This window comes from Indicator indicator, chromosome 25 (assembly GCF_027791375.1).
Source record: "Indicator indicator isolate 239-I01 chromosome 25, UM_Iind_1.1, whole genome shotgun sequence".
NCBI lineage: Eukaryota > Metazoa > Chordata > Aves > Piciformes > Indicatoridae > Indicator > Indicator indicator.
This window is the reverse complement of record NC_072034.1, coordinates 13576448-13597556: the sequence shown is the minus strand read 5'-3', so window position 1 is coordinate 13597556 and position 21109 is coordinate 13576448.

Here is a 21109-nt window from a genome sequence, read left to right as displayed (position 1 = left end):
GCAAATTATATGTTTGCATGTGGCAGGCAGTCATTTGTTAATATCTTAAAATTAGAACAGTTGTTCCATTGGTAATGGGCATATTGCTGGAGAAATACCTTTAAGACTAGTAACTTCTCTATTTGTGAAATAACTTTAAGACTAGTAGCTTTTCTATTTGTGAATGAACTTATCCTGACAAATTGTGTTGCCTCTTTTTTTTTCCTTGTTCATATACATATAAAAGCTGTGCTTTAATTGCAGAGCCATGAACCCTATCTGTGCTAACACTGAAATAGCAAATGGAGGTGGTAATGTGCATAGCATGGTCAAAAGCACAGCCTGAGCACATGCAGACATTATTCAGCTAGTATCTGACTAGCTCATTTGCCCCTACTGGGGAAGCTGTGAAAACTCAGGATTGTGGGCAAGTTGCAAAGCTTTTACTGGTTTTAATGCTGCTAGGACCTTGTTGATATCAGTGTCAGAGAGAGTTAGGTAAACACTAGGCTGTTAACCCACTGTATGTTGCCTATGTGTTGCAGACCTTTGGCATGCCAAGAGGTAGCAGCCATATCATCACATCCATTCACTGTCCTCTAGCTCTTCTTCTGGAAAGCCAGTTTTTATTAGGTTTGAATTAGAGAAGATTTAGATTGGATGTTAAGAACAAGGTCTTTACCCCAAGTGTGGTGAAACACTGGAACAGGTTGCCCAGGGGGAGGTAGTAGAGGCCCCATCCCTGGAGATATTTAAGGTCAGGCTGGTCATGGCTCTGAGCAGCCTGCTCTAGGGGAGGCTGTCCCTGCTGACTGCAGGGGGGTTGGACGAGATGGCCTTTGGAGGTCCCTTTCAACCCAAACCATTTTATGATTAGTTGCTGCATAATCTCAGTGAGGTAGAGAATGTGTCCTGTGATGTTCATGTTAGGAACCTGCTATGAGGAAGTGTATGGGTGCATGTTCTAAAGATGTTGGGTGATTAAAAAATGGATAATAAAGGTTTTAATGAAAGAATATTAATTCTGAGGGAGTGACTGATAGCTTCACTGTCCTGAAAAACGAGTTACACTTGCTGAACTAGTCTGTGTCCCCTCTGCAGAGCACTGAAGAAAAATGATAGTGGTCATTTGTATCATTTGCATTCTGAAATAGCTCTGTGTCACTTCATGTCGTTTGAATTGCATAGCCAGAGACAACATTCAAAGTTTCAAGTGATCATATAGAAATCCCTTTTAAGTAAGCATTGAAGAGTAATGCCTACTGTGAGATTGGGTGTGATTTTATTCACTTGGAAGTATCCTAGTCTTTGAGTAGAATCTAACATTTGGTTCAGCTTTGTTAGTTAAATATGGAAGGTGGATTGAGCTGTGGGCTTTCCTGATTTGCCTGGGAATCAGGTGACACCTAAGCTTTTAAATACATACAATATGAAAACACCTGAATACTGAATTTCTTTTCTTTTGTTTCCTGCATGGTTGTTTCTAACAGTTTATTCCCATAATAGCTCATTAAGCTGAAGTAGGATGGCACAGATAGGTAATTAAAGAATGCCTGTATCCATCTGTCTAGTGATTATTATGTTTTGTTGTCTTTACATCCACATGTTGTGTTGGCTGTGAACAGCCAAACAGAAGGACTTCCCAGCCAGGTTCCAAATCCTAATGTTTTGTCATCTTTATGTCTCACAGGGTTCTGAAGCCTCCGAAGTGGTAATTCTGGAACGATGCTGGGTTGTGGAGTTCAGGAGTAAAGCAGATGTTTCAATAGTTCTCAGTAAGTAAGCTATAGTTCAATATATTCAGTGTGAATTCTTTACTTTTGTCAACAATGACAAAACCCCCAACTAGACACTGAAAAACACTACCTAGACACTGAAACTTTCCTAAAACTTAGCTAAGATGCACCCTGTTGTCTGTTAGATGCTTACATCCAAGTATTGCTTATGTCTGAGTTTAAGCTTAAAAAAAGAAAATCATAAAAGATACAGTTCTACTTTTTGTAAAATCCAAGTCATATGTCATCTTCTTCCTCTGACAATAAATAGAAGTTTGAGGTTCTGCTTTGTTGGTTATTGTGTACAATGGTGTTTCATGTTGATGCATAGCCAGTTCTTATTCTTGAATGATCAGTCATTGCCAAAATCCCTATTAAATGAGATTTTCCTCATGTTTCTGCATTTGTTGGTTTTTTTTTTCTACCTCCTATCAACTCTTCATTAATAAAATTGTTAAAAGCAGTAGGAAGAAAGTTTTGTAGAAATAACAGTTATTGTAGTCGAAAAATTTTATTTGGGGAAAATGCTGACAGCAGGACCCACTCAAATAGGCATTGTGTTGGAAATGTTTTGAGGTGGATTGTTTAAAACTCTGCCCTGGTATCTGAAAGTCCTTGGATCCATTTGCCATTTTGGCAGGCTAGTAAGATCAGCTACTGGGAGAAAAGGTGACACTGCATTTGTGGGTTGATGGACAGCTTTAAGCTTAGTAGAAGTTTCCACTTTTTTTTTTTTTTTTTAAACTTTCCACCAAAATCTTTAGTTATATGAATGATGTTGACGTATCATCACCTGCTGAAGTGGTTGCTAGTGTCTGGTCACATTTGAGAATGCAGTGACTTAAAACATACTCCTCATGGGTTTCATCCTTTTCTGTGTCGTGTTCTGGGGAGTAGATCAAATCCTGCATTGTTAGGAGTGGAATGAAATCTTATGGCTTGTGCCTGATGTTGAGGGCTTCTTTCTGGATTTGGAAGTGTTGTTTTGCCTGATTTGAACAGCTGGATGATTAATACTGACTCTTAAATTGAGACTTCTGTTGAATTCAATTCATTGATTGAAGTAATCAGCTTTATGAGGTGGCAGTGTGACAGTTTGAGTATAAATGCAGTCATGTCACTTCTAATGGTTTTTACAATGCTTGAACATAATCCTGCCTAGCTGAACTGAAGCAAGAATACAGTTGTAGTTGCTGACAGAACTCTTTCAGTTAACTTTGAAGCTTGCAAACAGGACGGCTTCTGTGGCAGTGAGACTCACACATTTTAAGTCCAAAAGCTGAAGCAGACAACGATGAATACTGAGTATTCAGCTGCCTGTGGAGAAGGAGACTTGTGAATATGTGTGGAGGAAGAAATATGCTTGAATAGTGAGGAACAGAAATAGCTTGCCAAGAGACAGACTTTTCAAAGCAAAGTTTTTTGAAGGTCAGTAATGTGGTTAGAGGCAAGGGTGGCATTCTAGCCAGCCTCTAAAAACATATTCAAGTAGAAAAAAAGAAACAGTACAGAAAACTCCAGATATGGAGAGCCAACAAATGATGATGAATGCCTCGGGTGTGACTAGAGGAATGCAATGGAAGACAGAGGAAGAGACAGACAGGTAGAGGAGAAATAGATTTCAAACTTGGCAGTTTTCCTGAGCTGCAGAACAAGGACAACATCTTGACTGATGATTTGTTGGATGGGGGAAAGAAAATAAGAAAGCCAGACTATAATAGGGTATTAGAACAAAACTGAAGACACATGATGATGATATATTGTATACTGGGTGAGGATAAAATACCATAAGAAGTGAAATAATAACCCATGTACTATAGGAGAGGACAAAATTCAGAAGACAAAATGGGGGAGGAAAGCAATACTAACTAACTAAGAAGAGAGATCTTGTCAATAGGGGCTTTAATCATGGAAAAACTGGCTGTATTGTCACAAGAATATATCCATTGGTCATTAAGAGACAAAAAAAGATCCAAAATGTTTCTGGGACTTTAAAAGATGCAGGTGGAAGCAGGCTAGGAGGACGTTCCTGCTCACAATGTCAAGTTCCTTATGGAACAGATGGAGGACAGCTGTGCCAGAGCACAGCAGAAGCTCCAAGGAAGGACTCAGAATTGGTCTGAGCAATTTAACTTGTGGTGTGGCTGTGAAGGGACATTTTCCTTCATCTTGCAGGCTGCAAGATGAAGAAAAGCATCTGGAGATTCAACTTGGAAACATGAGGATGGAGTTTAGAGTGAGCTTTTGGCTAAAGGTTTCAGTCTTTCTCTGGGTGGTGGGCTGACTCTGAGGAGACATGAGTAAGAGTGAGAAATGGAATCTAAGTGGGGTATCTGAGAAGAGACCATGGTAGAGGATGGTGGAGTAAAATGGAGGGAAAATTAAGCACATTTTCCAGCAACATCTAGTGAAATCGTGGAGCTGATCATTGCCTTGAGGTGGTGTGGGAACTGAATCACAGAAGAGGTCAAGCAATTGCAGCAGATAATCCTATCAGTGCTTCAAGTATTGTACTTCCAAAGCCACCTAGCTCAGAAGGTTTCTGAGTGGACCACGAAAGGGAACTGAAGGATTTGGGAGGTGCACTATTACTTTGTATGTTGCTGGTTGCTTGCATGCTCTTGTAAGATCAACCAGTTGCTGTTAGCAGAGCAGAGATGTGAAATGAATCTGGTATGAGATGGATCTGATTGAATGTGGCAGTTCACATATGTGGGATTCTCTCCTGAAATCCCAGAAGGTATGATAAGGAGAGCATTTCATTCCTTTCTTCCAAAAAAGATCTTAAACCTGGAAGCTGCTGCTGCTGTGCACACTCTCTCTCTCTCTCTCTCTCTCTCTCTCTCTCTAGCATAAAACATTGCCCAGCAGTGAGGAGAGAGGGCAGGGGAAACTGTCAGAAAGAGCCCTGTTAGCTCCAGGGTGAAAACAGATGGTGGGGAGGAGGTGCTCCAGGCACCCAACCAGACCTTTCCTTGCAGCTTCTGGAGACATCCCAGTGGAGCAGGTATTTCCTTGCAGCACGTAGAGATTCTGAAATAGCCAGGGGTAAGGCGTGGAAAGGAGACAGGACTAGTAGAAAGTAGCTGTTTGAGGTTGACTATATTCATCTCAGCCTGCAAACCTCCATGCTGCTTGGAGTGTGGGCATGGTAGAGGAGTTGGGATTGAAGTTGATCTTGGGGAAAAGGGAGGAATGGAGGGGAGCAAAGGACTTCATTTCTCCCTAGTCACTACTCTTTTAATTTGCAGTAAATTCAATTACGTTTCCCTTAAGATGAGTCTCTTTTGCCCATAATGGTAACTGGTAAGTGTTCTGCCATCTTCATTTTCATCCATGAGCTGTTGCTGCTTTTCTCCTTCAGCCCTTTGGAGGGTGGCTGGCAGCCAGCCAAGGTCAACACACTATGGTGAATTTGTCAGGCGTTTCGCTTTTTGTCCCCTTCCCAGATATGGCAGTGTTTGAGCAGCAAATGCAAAAAAGGCAACAGGGTGCAAAAAGTTGTGTTAGTGTTGGTAGATTTTGGTCACAGGTTTGTGTGGCTGGATGAACCTGTCCCAGGAGCAATCTGAAGTTGAGCACTGTGCTATACAGAGCCTCGTGTGTGAGCGCAAAGAGCTTTCTGCCTCCTTTCCTCCATGATGTGCAAGACAAAACTGGGAATGAACTGAGGAAACACCAACACAATGAAATGAAAGCAGATGTGAGAGACAGCATTCAAGGACTGCCTTCTCTTGATCTGTAAATCTGTTTTTCAGGATAAGAGATTCCTTTAAGACCGCATTAATTGCGTTACTCTGTGTGGTCCTTAGTGAGAACTAGGAAGATAAGAGCTCTGACATCCAGGTAGGGCTGCTGAGGTGTGAGGAGGAAGGGAGAGAACAAAGGATGAAGACAGAGCTTTTGAAGTGAAGTCCCAGTTGTCTACAACACATTGAAGTGCATGGGGTAAAAACAAATAGGCCTGCATATAGGAATACCCTTTAGCCTTTCGTAGTGTGGAAGCCACTTTTTGTAGAACTTTCCATTTCCTTCAGTAGTAATGCTTGGAAAAGCAGGTTAGTATCACTCCCAGTCATAGAGATGGAATAATTGAGCCATGTGCAGACCTATGCAGAGAGTCATGATGTCCAAAACTTGCCTTTTTTTAAGGTAGATTGGTGGTCCAGCCAGTGACTTATTACTTTCTCTGAATACTGCAGTTTTTCTGTTCAGTGATCTTGAGATGCCATTGTGGTGTTTAATTATATGTGTGGTCTGCCTTGCTTCCAGCATAGGTGTGGTATTCATGAAAGAAGAGCAGCTGTGTGGCATGTGTGAGAGCCTGCAGGTAGTTCAAGAAGCCAAGTTTTGTACTTCAGTAGTCAATCTGGGTTCTCTCCCTATATTAATTTCCAATACCTCAAGCTCTCTGTAGGCTTCTGTGGTAACTTAAGTGGAGATTTATAATGGTGACTTATTTTATTCCAGCATTGCAAAATAATAATTAAAAAAACAACAACAAAAAAAAAGAGCCCCAAAACACAAAACCCCAACCAACATGGAAGATAAAATTTTTAATTAAATTCTTTATCTGTCATTGAAAACTTAGCTTTCAAAGGAAGACTAACATAGCGTCGTGAGTAAGCACGGGTGATGTCATCACTGCTAATTTGAACGAGAAATGCATCAGTGTATAGAGTTCAGTTAGCTTTGTGAACTAAAAGCCTCTGATGTCTGTATTAAAAATATCCTGCGGATATAATTTACGTATCAAAGCTTCCATTCTGCTTTTGTTACAGCATATGGTGGTTAGCTGTGGTGGTGTTTTATGTTTTAGAGTGGTGATGGCTCATTGATATTCTCAACCGCTTTCCACTGCTGAGGTAGTGACAGTAGAGGATTACTTTTTGCTAGTGTGTGAGAAGAAAGACAACTTCTCACCTTGTTCAACTCCCTTACTTTAAATATTAGCATAGGAGGGAAAAGTAGTGATCCTTTAGAGAAGGAGAGCTGTCATCCCAGGCATGAACCATGTTCTTTTCACATGTTTTTATTTAAATCCTGACAGTTTCTTTTTTTATCCTGTTCAGTGTGACTTTATGCTTCTAACTGTAAACAATGACAATGAAGCTACCCATGGAGTATCAGTCTTCTGTAACTTCTACATATTTAGTACAAGCTTAATAACAAATTAAAAAGCTTTGCAGTGAAAGTGTTTTCCCCCTACCCTTGGCCATGTGTGTTGTTATTTTCTGTTTTCTAAATCTTTCCATTAAACTGAGTTCTTTGAAAGACTCCACATTTTTTTGTCAACTCCAATAGCTGCCTACACTTTTTTGGTAACTGTTTCTGAGTTCACAGAAACTCAGGTTTCTGTGTAAGAGATTATGATTAAAGTTACAATCGAGTACCCTTTAAAAATTAAGATTAATGTCATTAAGATTTCTAACAAGCAATTTGTGTTAATTTTTAAAACAACTGGAATACCAAAGTACTTGCAGGGAAGAGGTAATTGCTATTGTTAAGCTGGAAAACTTGGGAAACTATTATTACAAACTAACAGGAACAAAGAAAAGTTACCTGAAGATAATGGAACTAACATCAAAATATGCTTCTGACTTCAGATAGGTTAGAGTAGAAAAGGCTTTTAATGCTGCTGGGGAATATTTTGGCTTCTCTTTGTGCTATTTCCTTTATTGGACAGCAGTCCTGTTTGTGCAGAGGGTTTGAATTCTTTTATTTGAGCAGCAGATGTCCTATGGAACCATAACTTTGTGTTCTCGGTTCTTTGGGGAGAGTCTTGTTGAGATCAAACTTTTGTAAGAGCTGTTGGTGAACAGAGCCCTGCCCAGAAAAGGCTCTATGAATTGCTATGCCTTCCACTCTCAGCTCTTGCTTCCAACTGAGTCTGTGAAATAAGGAGAAGCAGCAAGGTGGGCAAGATGGTTGGAAGAGCTACTAAGCCCTTGCTAGTGAGGCATTTCCACTTAAGAAGGTGCCTGAAGCAGTCTAGCCACTGGACCATATCAGCTTTCTATGATGTCGATATAAGTGATGTCTCTGCTTTGTGTGTCGAGGGATGGGAAGTCAAGGATTTCAGGCTTGAACACAGTTCTGTGCTGTGGAAGTTGGGCAGTTTCCAGGCTACAAAACTTTCCTTCAAGATGTGTGTACAGCAGCACTATTGGCCAAAGGGATGCAAGTTTGTGTAGTTCCAAGTGCTGCATCTACTTGCTGTAGCGCAAACACTGAATGTTCTGCTACAGAATCTATTCCCACAGGATGGTGGAGCCTCGGTGTGGGTTTGCTTTTGTAGCATTATCCAAGTGCCAGATGTGTTATCTAAGTGTCAGTGCCAATATTTGGAGACCACTTCATGCATTAGAATTAGTAACACTTGCCCTTTTGTGTGGTGTTCTGTGTTTGTTTTTTTTTTTCCCCCCAATTTATTTCTTTATTTTTCCCCTTCCTGAGGCTGGTACTGTGACCATTCATTTATTTTCCACTGGTTAGTTCAAAACTGAACTAATAGTGTAGAGAAACACAAACTATTTTGATAGCTGGTTGTTTTTTGCAGACTAGAGTTTAACAGCAAATATGAAGAGCAGGTCTGATGTGTTTAGATTTGCCCTTGTAATAATCTAAGCAGTATAGTAGAGGTGCTCCTGATTTTAAGCACTCTTCTGGATTCCAGGAAACAAATGAGATCTCTTTGGAAAAGCTGAGGAGAAAGCTTTGTAAAATGTTAGTTTAGGTAGTGATTTCAAATAGTGCTTGTTTTCACCATTCATTTGTACATATCTATCAGGTAACTGCAGGTTACATCGATATCCCAGGGTCTGATCTCAGCATCTGTGATCTCCCCTTTTCTGTTTGTGGGGGTCTTTTTGGTTTGGTTGATTGGATTTTTGTGTTGGTGGGTTGTGTTTGTTTTTTTTTTTTTTTTTTTTGTTTGTTTGTGGGTTTTTTAGTTTATGCAAGCCATCAAAAGGCTCTGATTTTTGGAGCTCTGTAGACATTCAGCTCAAGAAGAAGAGATAAAGAAATGACTAATTCTTTTGCTTTGTGCTAGTAAGTTGAAAGTTTGTTTTGCCTGTGCTAGTAAGTTGAAAGTTTGTTTTGCCAAAAAAAGCATTGTATTCAGCTGTGTGGATGTCTTCCTTGAGTTTTATGCCACTGGACTTGAAACCCATTGGGGATATCCTGCACTAAGATGAAAATTACTGTTCTACTATTCAGATTCCCAAGTAGATAGAACAGTTCCTTAGTATTTTATGTTCCTTGTTCTATCAGTAAAACTAGGAACACTTATGATATGAAGAACTGGTGTTGTTGAAGTCTTCAGTAAACATGCTCAAAAGATCAGAATGTTTTTTTTTTTCCTCCAAACTAACTCATACTTATGCATTTCAGCAGTAACAGAGTAACAAAACCAACTCACAGTAATGCAAAACTAGCTCCTGCTAATGCATTTCAGCAGTAACAGCACAACAAAGGCTGTTTCTGTACTTGTATTTTCTACGCTAATTCCTTCCCTGTAAAGTATATTAAGTGCTTTTCTCCACCCATGAAGTATTTCTGCCTTTAGGATATATCAGGGCAAATATAACTGCTGATGTCTGCCACTCATTTGAAGCCTTCATTACATCTGTGGGTCTGTTAGCTGAAACAAGTCATTCTGAAAAGAAAACTGAGTTTTGTCCCTGCTGACACTTGGAATTAGGTGTCTGAGCTTGTTAGGGTGTCGTGTATGCAGCTGACATAATAGTCAACATAACAGTCTGGTAGAGAAGAGCATAGAGATTATGGTCTTTATTATATAAATAAATCTGTGTGCTCCCTTACTTTCAACTTACTAGCACTGGCAAAACAAACTTTCAACTTACTAGCACAAAGCAAAAGAATTAGTCATTTCTTTATCTCTTCTTCTTGAACTGAATGTCTACAGAGCTACAAAAACGAACAGAGCCTTTTGATGGCTTGCATAAACAAAAAAAAAAAAAAACAAACAACAATCAACCAACAGATATTTTTGCCAATGGGAGTTATGGACGTTCTGTTTCTTCTGGTATGTGAATTTGTACATAAGCATGACATTCATTGAAACAGGCTGGGAAATACCTTAGTAACTGTTGCATCTGCAGAATAAAACTTTCTACTTCGGCAGTGATGAATATTTCTCAGGTATTTTCATCTGCCTTTCAGAGTATAGCTTAGCTGTCAGAGTACTCCCGGGATCTAAATATAGCAGACTGTAGTGTTTTGAAGTGATAGTTCAGAATGAATTTCCAGATCTCAAAACTGGCACCTGTTAGATCAGAATACAGTGAATTATACCCACTCCAATTGCATTTCACTCTCCACTCCTGCTTCCATGCACATTAAGGGTGATTCAGTATGCCTTTTGTGCTTGCCAGGCTGATTTCCACAGCTAAGGGGTAAATATAAATAGCTTGATTTCAATTGCAAAATGTTTATTTTCTCCCAAAGCAGATGTGGTTTTGTGGGTTGTGGTGTTTGTTTTTTGTTTTTTTTTTTTTTTAATATAGATAGTGATAGGATATTTCAAGACAAGTTCCTATTCACATTTAAAAAAAAAAAAAAAAAAACAGAAACAAGAGAATACCTTGACAGATTTGTCTTGTGGCTAAATGTTGGCTTGTCTGTCAGTCTTTCCTTAGCTGAGGTATCTTTGATATCCAAACTGATTTTATTAAATTTGTCCGTGATTTTAAAAGTTGAATGGCATAAGCAGATGTTTTGCATGCCTGTAAATATTTTATTTTTATTCTTTCTTAGAATGACTGCTGGTTAATTTTAGTCTTGATGCTGGTTGACTACATGCCTCTCTGTTTTTGGTTTGGTGTTTGTTGGTTTTGTGGTTTTGGTTTTTTTTTTTTTCCTTCCCTTTTTTCCACTAGTAGCTCCAAAATACACCAGAAACGTCTACATCTCTTATCTTTGACAAACAGTAATGGTCAACTTTTTCAGTGTTTGGTCACTCAAGTACCCATTTTGTATGTAAAGAAGGATCTGGTGAATATCTGCAGCTCCCTCAGATTTTTGAATGTTCTTGCCTCAGAACAGAATACCTTGTTTTCTGGCTGAGCCAGGGCTGAAGACAAGAGGTCGAATTCTTATTAGCACGTGTTAAAGTATCTGTCAAACCAGAAAGATATTCCCTCACTTTTTGTTCTTTCCAGTCTTTCCTCATGAATTTTATAGTTCAACAGGTATGTGAAATCTTATCCAGCATTCTTAGCAGCAGCTGCAGCCACACGTTTAGATGCCCTTAGATCCACCCCCAGACAAAAAATTTGCCCTACCTCTGCAAGGATTTGTGCCAGTACAGTTTTAGGAGGCTTCCTGACTTGAGGTTTACATCTTTTGTTCCCACTGTAACAATAAAACCAAAGCTAATTGTAAGTGGCAGATGCTCAGTTTATGAAGAGCGAACGGGTTTAGAATAACATGTAGGTAAGAGCCCAAGGTTAGATATTCAAGGTAGTAAAAGGGAATTCAAGTTCACTTTGTAGTGAAAAAACTTTTCTGTGTTGCCTGGATTGCTGAAGTATGAAAACACTGAAGTGTTGTTTCACCCAGTAATATGATCTATGGCTTATTTAGGTCAAAATGATTTTGATGTCCAACCAAATACTTCAGTCCTTATTAATACTATAGCATAGGTTTAGAGAGTTTTATGTTTCTAAATGAGTTGGTAACTTCTTCTAAAGGAGCATTGATTTTTCCTTCTTTCCTAGTTTATTCTTCTCAGTGTGTGTCACACAAAATGTCACATTGAATTTGTGACTCTGTGAAGCCATCTATGCTACAGAATTTTAAATGCCTAAAAGGTGTTTTTTCTTCTTGTGCTATTCTTTCCCAAATGACTGACCCTTACTACTTACCTGGTTTCCCTGAGAGATTCAGCTTTTTTTTCCCCATTTTTTTTTCTTTCGTCTTAGAAAATGTATTGTTTAAACAATTGGACTTCAGACAGAACAGCAAATGACATGTGGCTAGTAATGAGGTCAGAAGCTCCTACATACAACCTGTTGAGCCTTTGCAGAAGAGCTGTGTCATGCTAAATTATCTGCATGTGTTGCTGAGCAGCATTCTGGCAAGGATGAATGAGGGGCTGAGCATAAAGGAGAGCTCTAATAGAAGAAATGATGGACATGTTCATTCCGGAGAATGCCTCTATCTGTTAGAGCCATGTCTTCTGCCCCTCCCGAATCAAGCTCTTGTTGATGGTAGCAGCTCTGATATGCTACCTACTGGGCTGCAGAATCTATGCTAAAACCCCCACAATTTCCCATTTCTGTTTGATTCTACCTCCTAGCTCAGCATTATGCTAAGGGCCTTTGGAACCACTCTGGGGAGAGACCTAGTGCTGCACTGTGTATGGAGGAGCTGGGGTTTGATTCAAGAGGTGGACAGGGTGCATGGTTCTGTGACCATGAAAAGAAATGTTTGTGTGTGTGTGGTGGTTTTAATTGTGTGTGACATCAGTGTTTTCGTGATTTCCCTTTTGAATCTGAGTTCCTAACATCTCTGTTAATGCTTTCTGAGTGCAGAGTTTCAGAGCGGAGAGCCGGATCTTTACCTTGAAGCTGTGTCAAAGCCAGATTGTGAATCTTGGGCTGTGGCACTGGGGGAGGCAAACTCAGAAGGTTTGCGGAATAAAATTCAGCAGCTCCAAAGGCAGATCATGGAAATCAAAGAGGAGAGAGCATCAGATGAAGCACGCCAGTTTCTTCCTTCATCCCAAGCAGACAGGCTGGGAGAGCCACAGTTTACAAGTAAGTGCATATTGTAATCCTTGAAGTAGTACAATAAAAATGGCCTGCTCCCTCTAGCAGTGCAGGTAGTGTCTCAAGCAAGGAACCTCATGATGGTGAATGTGTTGCTTGACAACATGCAGTTGTAGAGGAAGTTAACCTGTGAAGGTCATCTTTAAATGTTTTTATTAATAATAAAAATATATTTAAACATTTGAAATATATTGCCTGATATATTTTGATTTATACACATAACCTTCAGGGCACCAAATGGGATTACTTTTTCTGACTTTTCCTTTCTAATCTGTTTTCTTCATACGACTTGGAAATTTTATAGTTAGAAATACTCTTTTTCTCCTTTGTGTCCTATATGAACATAGAGGCTGCTGTTTAAAATAGTCTGATGACTTCAAGAAATGTATAAAGCTGTAGTGATACTGTAATCAGTGTCACAGATTTGTTCTTAGTGATATAAAAGCACCGTTGGGGATTTGAAAGCATGCAGCCATGTGTTGAATCATGGTTGGCCCAGTGGTGTTTGGGCACTGAGGCACTGTGTATGTTAGCCAGTTACTTAAGTCTGTATTCAGCATACTCTTAAAGGTGTTCCAGGCCAATATGCTGACTCTGCTACTGGCAGAATTCAACTCAGAAGTCTGTTGTGACTCCACTAAAATAAAATATTGGAAAAAAGTCTTCATCAAAAGTAGTCTTTTTGTTCAGGCAGTTATTTCATGTAAAGGGTTTTCATTGTTAAGTTTTTGATTCAAACTGCTACTGCAGTGGCAAGTACTTAGAGGTATGAATTAGGCATGTGAAAGTTTTTCTATGTAATAAAAAGCTAGACATTATAATCAAGTTAGTTCTGATCTTTTTTTCTTTTTCTTAAAAGGTATTCAAAGAATTGCAAATGAGCCAAAGCTGGAGTTCAGTCTTGGTAAGATACAATTTTGACTTCTTGGAGTTGCAATGGCTGTTGTGTGCAGAGTTTATATATATATATATATTTATAGTGTTATATGATATATGTTCTCACCACTATCATATAGTTGCGTATCCTCCAGGTACTTTCCAAGGGATAGCATAATGGAAAGCTTGTGATTATGTCCTTTTACAAAATGTATTTTCATTTTACCAAATAGTGGGTGGATACAAGAGTTGTCTACCTGTACATGCAGAACCTTTTATTCTTCACCGCTTCATTTTTTCCGAGAGTGAAGTTGTGAGGGCATCCTGTGGACAATGTCTTGAAGCAGATTTAGCTCTGTATACTGAACCTGAATGGTACATCAATGCTGCTCAAAGACCATGACTAAATGGCTTTTCCAATCCTGAAATATAAGCTGGAGGAGTTTTTTCAGCAGCAGCTGTTCCTAGAAGAATGATTAGCAGGAATACTATTATTATCCATGCTATAAACTTGGAGTCAGACTTCTGATCCTAGCAGACTTTTCCCATCTAATTCAGTGAGCCTTCTGCTTCATCACGTTGTAACTTGGTGAATAACTGATACTTTGTTGTGTTAACCAAAAAAAAAAGTAACCATCACACTTTTCAGCAAATCTAATAAGAGAAGTCATCAGAATGTTTTCATGCATAAACATCCTTCAGCATAAACTGAAACTGTTTGATTCAAAGTAGTTGGCCATATTAGGAACAATATTAATAAAAATACAGAAATGAAGGGTGGATTTGTGCTTTGTTTATTTTTACATTTCACCCTTTTTGTTGAAACTTTACATACATGTCTTCTGGTCCCACACAAATGTAATCTTTCTGCAGGCTAGCTACTCAGGTAGTTGGGTTGATGTATATTAGAAGCTGTTTCTTCCCAACTGCAACAAAAAAATAGATACAAGACAGGTTAAATTGGACAGAAGGAAGTAGAGAAGATACCATGTGATTGGAAAGAATGCTCTTTTTTCCTCTGGGAGCTACTTATTTGCCTTCTGCCTGTTTTGAGACTTTCACACTGCAGCATAAGATGCTGTAAATGCATTTTAGCAACTCAGTGTTGCTTGGATGAACTTTTGTTTTGACAGAAAGGTTCCTCCCAAAGAGGCAGCAATACCAAGCCCAGTCGAACAGTGTGTTGGTGTTTTGAGTGGCTTTGACTTAGGAGTTGTCATGTTTTTTGAACTAACTCCTAGAATTTCCTCTTTGCCTCACCTTCATGCAGGTGAACTTGAGCTAACTTTCAGTCTTTTTCAGTGCAGTTACAGCAACAAGTGAAACTATCTTCTAAAAATGTTCTAAGGAAGTGAATGCCCATCTCCTTTCCTGTCACACCATCATCTCTCTTTTGAGATGTTTGATGATGGATCAGGATAACGCATTTTGGGCAAATTAATGAGATCACCCAGAGCTGAATGATGTTGAATTAGTGACCCTGAGGAGAGGAAGCTTTTCACTGTGGTTGTGCATTCTGCAGTGCTCATAGGGAGCTTGCCTTATTATCTGCAGACATTATGTGAACACTGGAAAGTGATTTGAGGATGGACTTGCCAAGACTTCACATTCTTCTCTGTCCATCTCGCATCCAACAATAATTTGTTAGCTTTTGAGAAGGCATTTGAGGTTCTGTCATAGCTCCTGCTAAACACTTCTCTGAAGTTGCACTCCATCATTGTGTACCTGTATAAAAGTAAAGCCTCTCTCCTGAATTTTGCATGCTGCATACCCTGTTGCCACCACTGAAGCAACTAAGAATACAAAGGGAATGTATTGGTGTATTCTCCTTTTAAAGTCTTGCCTTATTGTAGTCTTGCATGACTCTTCTGTTAGGAGCATATTCAGCCTCCTTCCTGCAGGAGGTTGTCTCATTCTGTTTCACAGTGTCAGCCTGTATTCCATGTTTGTCTTTCCAATTTCATTAATTTTATTCTTTCTCACTTTATGCACAATAAATTATACAATGGGGGGGGAGGGAATGAAAAAAATCTAGAGTCCTTCAGAAAACTGATGTCCTTGTTCTGTTGGTTTCTGTGTTTTGTTGGGATGGTTTTGGGTGTTTTGTTTGTTTGTGGGGGTTTTGTGTGTTTGGTTTTTTTTTTTTTTTATTATGGTGTTGGGTGTGTTTGGGTTTCGTTGTTGGTTCTTCTCCTCCTTCCCCCTCTATTCCCCCCTTCCCCCAAGTCTGTATCTGTGGCCACTACTGTAATTTCATAAATCTATTCTCCAGTCCCTTTAGGGCAAGGATTATCTTCATTTACATTGCAGCTAGAGAAGCAGCATGCTGTCCTGACCCTTAAATTTTAATCTGTACTAATTGTATCACTAAATATGCAAGGATTCAAAAATCCCCAGTCACAAAACTCTTGTTGATGCTTAGTTACTGTTCTGGCTGCTTGTGGAGAGAATCTGAAAAATTCTCTGTGATGTCATATTTCACAGATAAAATGTGTTTCTTTGTAGGATAGCTCTATAACCATATATAGAGTTATATAGCTAGATATTCTAAGCATGTAGTTCATATATATGAAAATTTGTTCCATTGCTGAAAATCCATTGCATCTAATACAGTATTACTCATTTTTGTTAACTGTATGAATTATCTACTTAGTTTCTCTGCCAGTAAGAAATAATTCCTGATAGAAGTAGTCACAGAAATATTTTCAACTCATCAGCCTCTGCTCCTACATAATGATATTCATTAAACAGCTATGACTTGTATAAATTCAATTTGTATGCTACGTAGCAATTAGTCATCACAGTGGGCTCATTAAATGCAGCGATGTTTATTTGCTCTGAAGCAGGTCAGAGCACATGATGAACCAGCATGAGGGAGTAAATCATTACTGATAGACTATTTCCAGTATGATTGAGCAGAGCAATCCACTGATGTGAGTACTAAGTGGCAGGAGGATGTTTTGGGGTCACAGTTATCAGTAAACCCCAGATGCAAACAAGGTTTCAGTTTTTCTTCTGTTCTATGAAATTTTATGCAATCCTCAGCCTAGAGAAGAGAAGACTCCAGGGGGATCTTACAGCTGCCTTCCAATACTGGAGGGAGCCTGCAGGAAGACTGGAGAGGGACTTTTCGTAAGGATGTCTAGTGACAGGACAAGGGGCATGGCTTTACACTGAGGGAGAGTAGGTTTAGGCTGGACCTGAGGAAGAAGCTCTTCAGTACAAGGGTGGTGAGACTCTGGAATAGGTTGCCCAGAGTGGTTGCAGTTGCCCCCTCCCTGGAGGTGTTTAAGGCCAGGCTGAATGAGACCTTGAGCAGTCAAGTCTAGTGGCGAGATGTCCCTGCCCATGGTGGGAAAGTTTAAGTAGATGATCTCTGAGGTCCCTTCCAACCTAAGCCATTCTATGATTCAGTGAAATTTGAGTAACTTCTGGGTTTGGAAGCTTTTGTCTTTAAGAACTACCAAGAGAAAGTGGATGGCAGCCTTGTACATACAAATGTGTATAAATCAGGGACTAAGGGAATCTTTTAAGTCTGATAGAATAAAGACTCTTAGAGCAGCTTTCACATGTTTTGAAATAAACTGAAAAACACTTATCTAGAGATGAATTTTGAATAACTGTGGCTGATCTGTTTAGAGAGGCATTTGTGGATACCTGTATTTGAAAAGCTATTTAACAGTTGAAAGGATATTTTTGAATTTAACCGTTCTGAGAGACAGGGATTTATCATCTTAGTTCTCAAGTGATGTAGCAGATAATGGGATTAAATTCTATCAGAAATGTACAGATTCTAAGATCTTGTCAGATTTAGCAAAATGCTGCTTTTACAAGGCCAGGAGAGAAAAAAAGAGGATAAGACTTTTTCAAATCCTTAAATAAATAAAAATGCTAGACTTCTTCAGGTTGTTCTTGATATTGAAAATGATACTTTTATGTCTACTTGACATTTTGATCATAGGCTTTGTAAATATTGTCTCATTGTTTGCAGAATTCCTCTTCTAAGTTTTCAAGGGGATAGGGTTCTGTCTATGCTGAACTACGTAATGTTTTCTGGAAGCACATGAATTATAACACCATGGTCTTAGCATGGGTCCTTCTACCTCATTCCTTACCAATAAGGGTCCTCATGCTTCTTTGCCTGAACTAATTCTAGTTTCTGAGGTAAAATACTCAAAACAATCAGAAACCTTTACGAAAACTTGCAAGTCTTAGTTAAAGTTAATTTAGGAAAAGAGTTACTGAAGAATTTACAGATGTAGCTAGAGGTTTGATTTGATTCTGTCAAAATTGGGCTTAGTCATTTCTCTCATGTATACATTGATGTAACTCAAATAACTCAGTAGGTGACTTAATTTGTTCTTAATTTTTTTACAAGCATAATGCTTAGCTTGTGAGGAATGAGGTGTTCTTGGTGAATGACTAACTTTTAAATTATTCAGATGAAACTGAGAACTTGTTTCCAGGCTATTTTGGAGCTAGTTCATTGGAATGTAGGATTAAAGATCATTAAGTGAAGAGAGAAGTTATTTTTGGTACGTGCTGCTGCTCTTTTTTCCTCACTATATTTCTCTTCATCTTTTTTTTCCCCCAAATACACCTCCTACTGTGCATAATTTCTCCTGTTTGTCTTGCCAGGAGATGTGCTCTTTCCAGTCCAATATTTGAACCTCATTCTCTCAAATGAGTCTCACCAGATTCCCTGGCATGCCTCCCATGTAGTTTTCTTAGTACTCCTACTAGGAGACTTGATTTGCAGGTGTGTGTGGGGGTAGCTATTGCAGCTTCAGTCTCGATGTTGCCGGAGTGGTGGAACAGGGTGAGTGGCAGAGGTATGTGTGAGTTCAGTGGCTGTGCTGGGAAGGGGAGGGCAGCGGCTTCCCTAGCAGTGCTCTGCAATGGAAGGAGTTTCTGTGGGCAGCATCTTCCTAGATGAGACTGGCACTGAGCTGCATTATGTGACAGACGTGTCCACAGGTGCAGCTGCCACTGTGACCTGATGGCTTGGTGCTTACCTGATACATAATGAGTCCGTGACTGATTCCTCTGCGCATCCGTGAAGGCGCTCAGAATGAAGAGGGCTGTCTAGATCCTTACTGGGTCATTTCTATTGCAGACATCTATACACAGGGAGCAACAAGCCAAATAAGGATGAGTTATTCCTTTTTGTCTTGTAGAAAGCTCTGTAAGACTTACCTACAACTGAGATTTGGATGGCAGTCCTGGCACTGCTGCCTTTTTCCAACCTTTCCCTATCTCCCAGGAAGCTGACATTTTAACTAGTCAGGGTGTAATTGATTGCTTTTGGGGTTTTTTTTCTTAGCCATGCTTTTGTCAGGGAGGATTATAAGGCATACAGTGTGTGCAAAATGTTTGCAGCAATAGATGTTAGCCTGCTCCACATTTTCTTTACTAATGATAAACTACGTTTTCATAAATCCTTTAAAATTATACTACTTCTCCTGCTGGAAGGGCTTTTTTTTTGTTTGTTTTTCTTTTTCCTCCCACATCAAACTGCAAGATCTGGTAGCATTAAAATTTTAAGCTTTATTTCTACTTAAAAAATAAATTGTGTATGCCACTACATTTGCTTAGGAGCCGTTTTTAGTATTCTTGGGTTTGTGCTTCAGTGGATGAAGTCTTAGTGTTCTCTGCTGCTGCCCAATGCCCCTTATAGTCCTGGGATTTCTTCTAGGCAGAAATGAGAAATAGCTCTTATTTTGGAATTATTCAGAGTCAGTTGGGGGGTGCCAAAAGTAACATTTATGATTAAGGGACTTGGAATTATTAAGGAACTGAAGTGTCATTCATATGAGAAGAGGCTGCGAGAGCTTTGACTGCTCAGCCTGGAGAAGAGAAGGCTTATGGGGAATCTTATTTATGTGTTTAAATAGCTGGTGGGAGAGACTGAAGGTGAGGGAGCCAGACTCTTCTCAGTTGTCCAGTGAAAGAACAAAAACCTATGAACTGAAGTTAAACACATGTGAAATTCACTTGGAACACAACCCCTCTCACACAGACTGTTTTGTTATGAGTACGGTCAAACACTCACACAGATGACTCAGGGAGGTTGTGAAATCTCCATTCTTGTACTTGCTTGACACTCAATACAGTCCTGGGCAACCTGTCGTAGCCGAGGGGTTGAACTCCATGAGTTCAAGACTGATTCCAGCATCTGTGGAACAGGGGTTTGCCATGTACTTTCCATTAGGATTTTGAGGCTTCTTAGAGCTTTTTGGTAGTGATTGGTTTGCAGTGGACTCTTGTGATGTTCTCTACCACAGGTTAACAGTAAGGTCTGTTGCCTTGGTCTGGAAATTCTTTGATCTCTAAATAATCCCTCATCATAATGTTGAAATAAGACTGTTGAAAATTGTTGCCATCTATGTAGACTTAAGCATTCTTGGGGAGGCTTCCCCTCTTGCACTGTTACTAAAATCTTTATGGTGCGTTGAGTGTGCCTCACATAGGGGTGTAACAGCAGCCTGACTTTTGGGGCAAAGAATACATTGGGACTGGAGAGAGTTGAGCAAATATGGAATTAAAGTTTTGTGAATGTTTTTGGCCTGAGATAATATCTTATCGGTGCTTATTTTTATGGGGGTTTGTGTACATTTGCATGCAAATTTTTCTTATTTTTTCCCTGTATGTTCTCACAGGGAAGACTTACTAGTGGGAATGCATGCCAAATGCAAGCTTAGAGTGTTTACTGAATATGTATTTGCAGCAGTGGTGTTGGCCAGGAATAAAATGGAAATGAGCACTTTTACCCTGAGCTGAAACTCTTCTGCCTTTCTCCACACACTTAGGAGAAGAAAAAAAAAAAAAAAAAAAGGAATTTGGGTCAAAGACAAAAGAAGCTGAGGATGTCTGTTTAGTGGCTAGTCTCCTTTTCCCAGTGGGGTGGACATGAGTTCTGGAGTGACTGTGGGCAGTGACCCAAATTCAGGGACAACTGAAAGTAAAAGAATACATGTGAAATATAGAAACGAACTTACAGATTACCTCTTGTCCCCTCCACACCAGTTGCTCTTAAGTCTTCCTGTTTTAAAATGAGGTTGGGACAGCTTCAAGAGGAAGACTTTGAGTCTCTGCTTCTCTGTGCTTTCTCATGTAGCTGTTAGCAATGTAGCTGCTGTTAGAGGTGGGCAGAATGCTAAACCTGTGGATCTGCCTGCCCTGTATCTGACCTCCTTCTGATCCAGTGCTTTGCTGAATTGAAAGGGGCACTGGCACCATTTCTCCTTCAGCTGTCCCGCTGTGGCTGTTGTGCAGGAAATCAGCAGTGATGTTTTTGCAGAGCAGGGACTAGCAGCTGCCCTGCCACTGCCTGCCAGCCTGGGACTGTCATGGTAGGCGTGTAGTTTGCACATCCTGACAGGGTCAGAGGTAGCCTTGAAGCTGTTCAGCATTGTCTTGGCTGAGGCAACTGGGATGTGCCTGGAAGCCAACCTGCAGGCATGCAGAGATTTTAGAGTTGTAAGCTTAAATACCTGGGGGACTTTACTTCCAAAGCTAGGTAGCAGGTGTGGAGGCTTAGAGTATCCTTAGAAACCCATTTGTGGACATCTCTGTTTGTCTGGGAGTTTCCACTTGACTTTTTACTGTCACTTTTTGCAGTTTGTCTTTTCTAAGCTTTAGCCCAGGCTGTAAAACACCACATAAACAATTGGCTGGAGAATT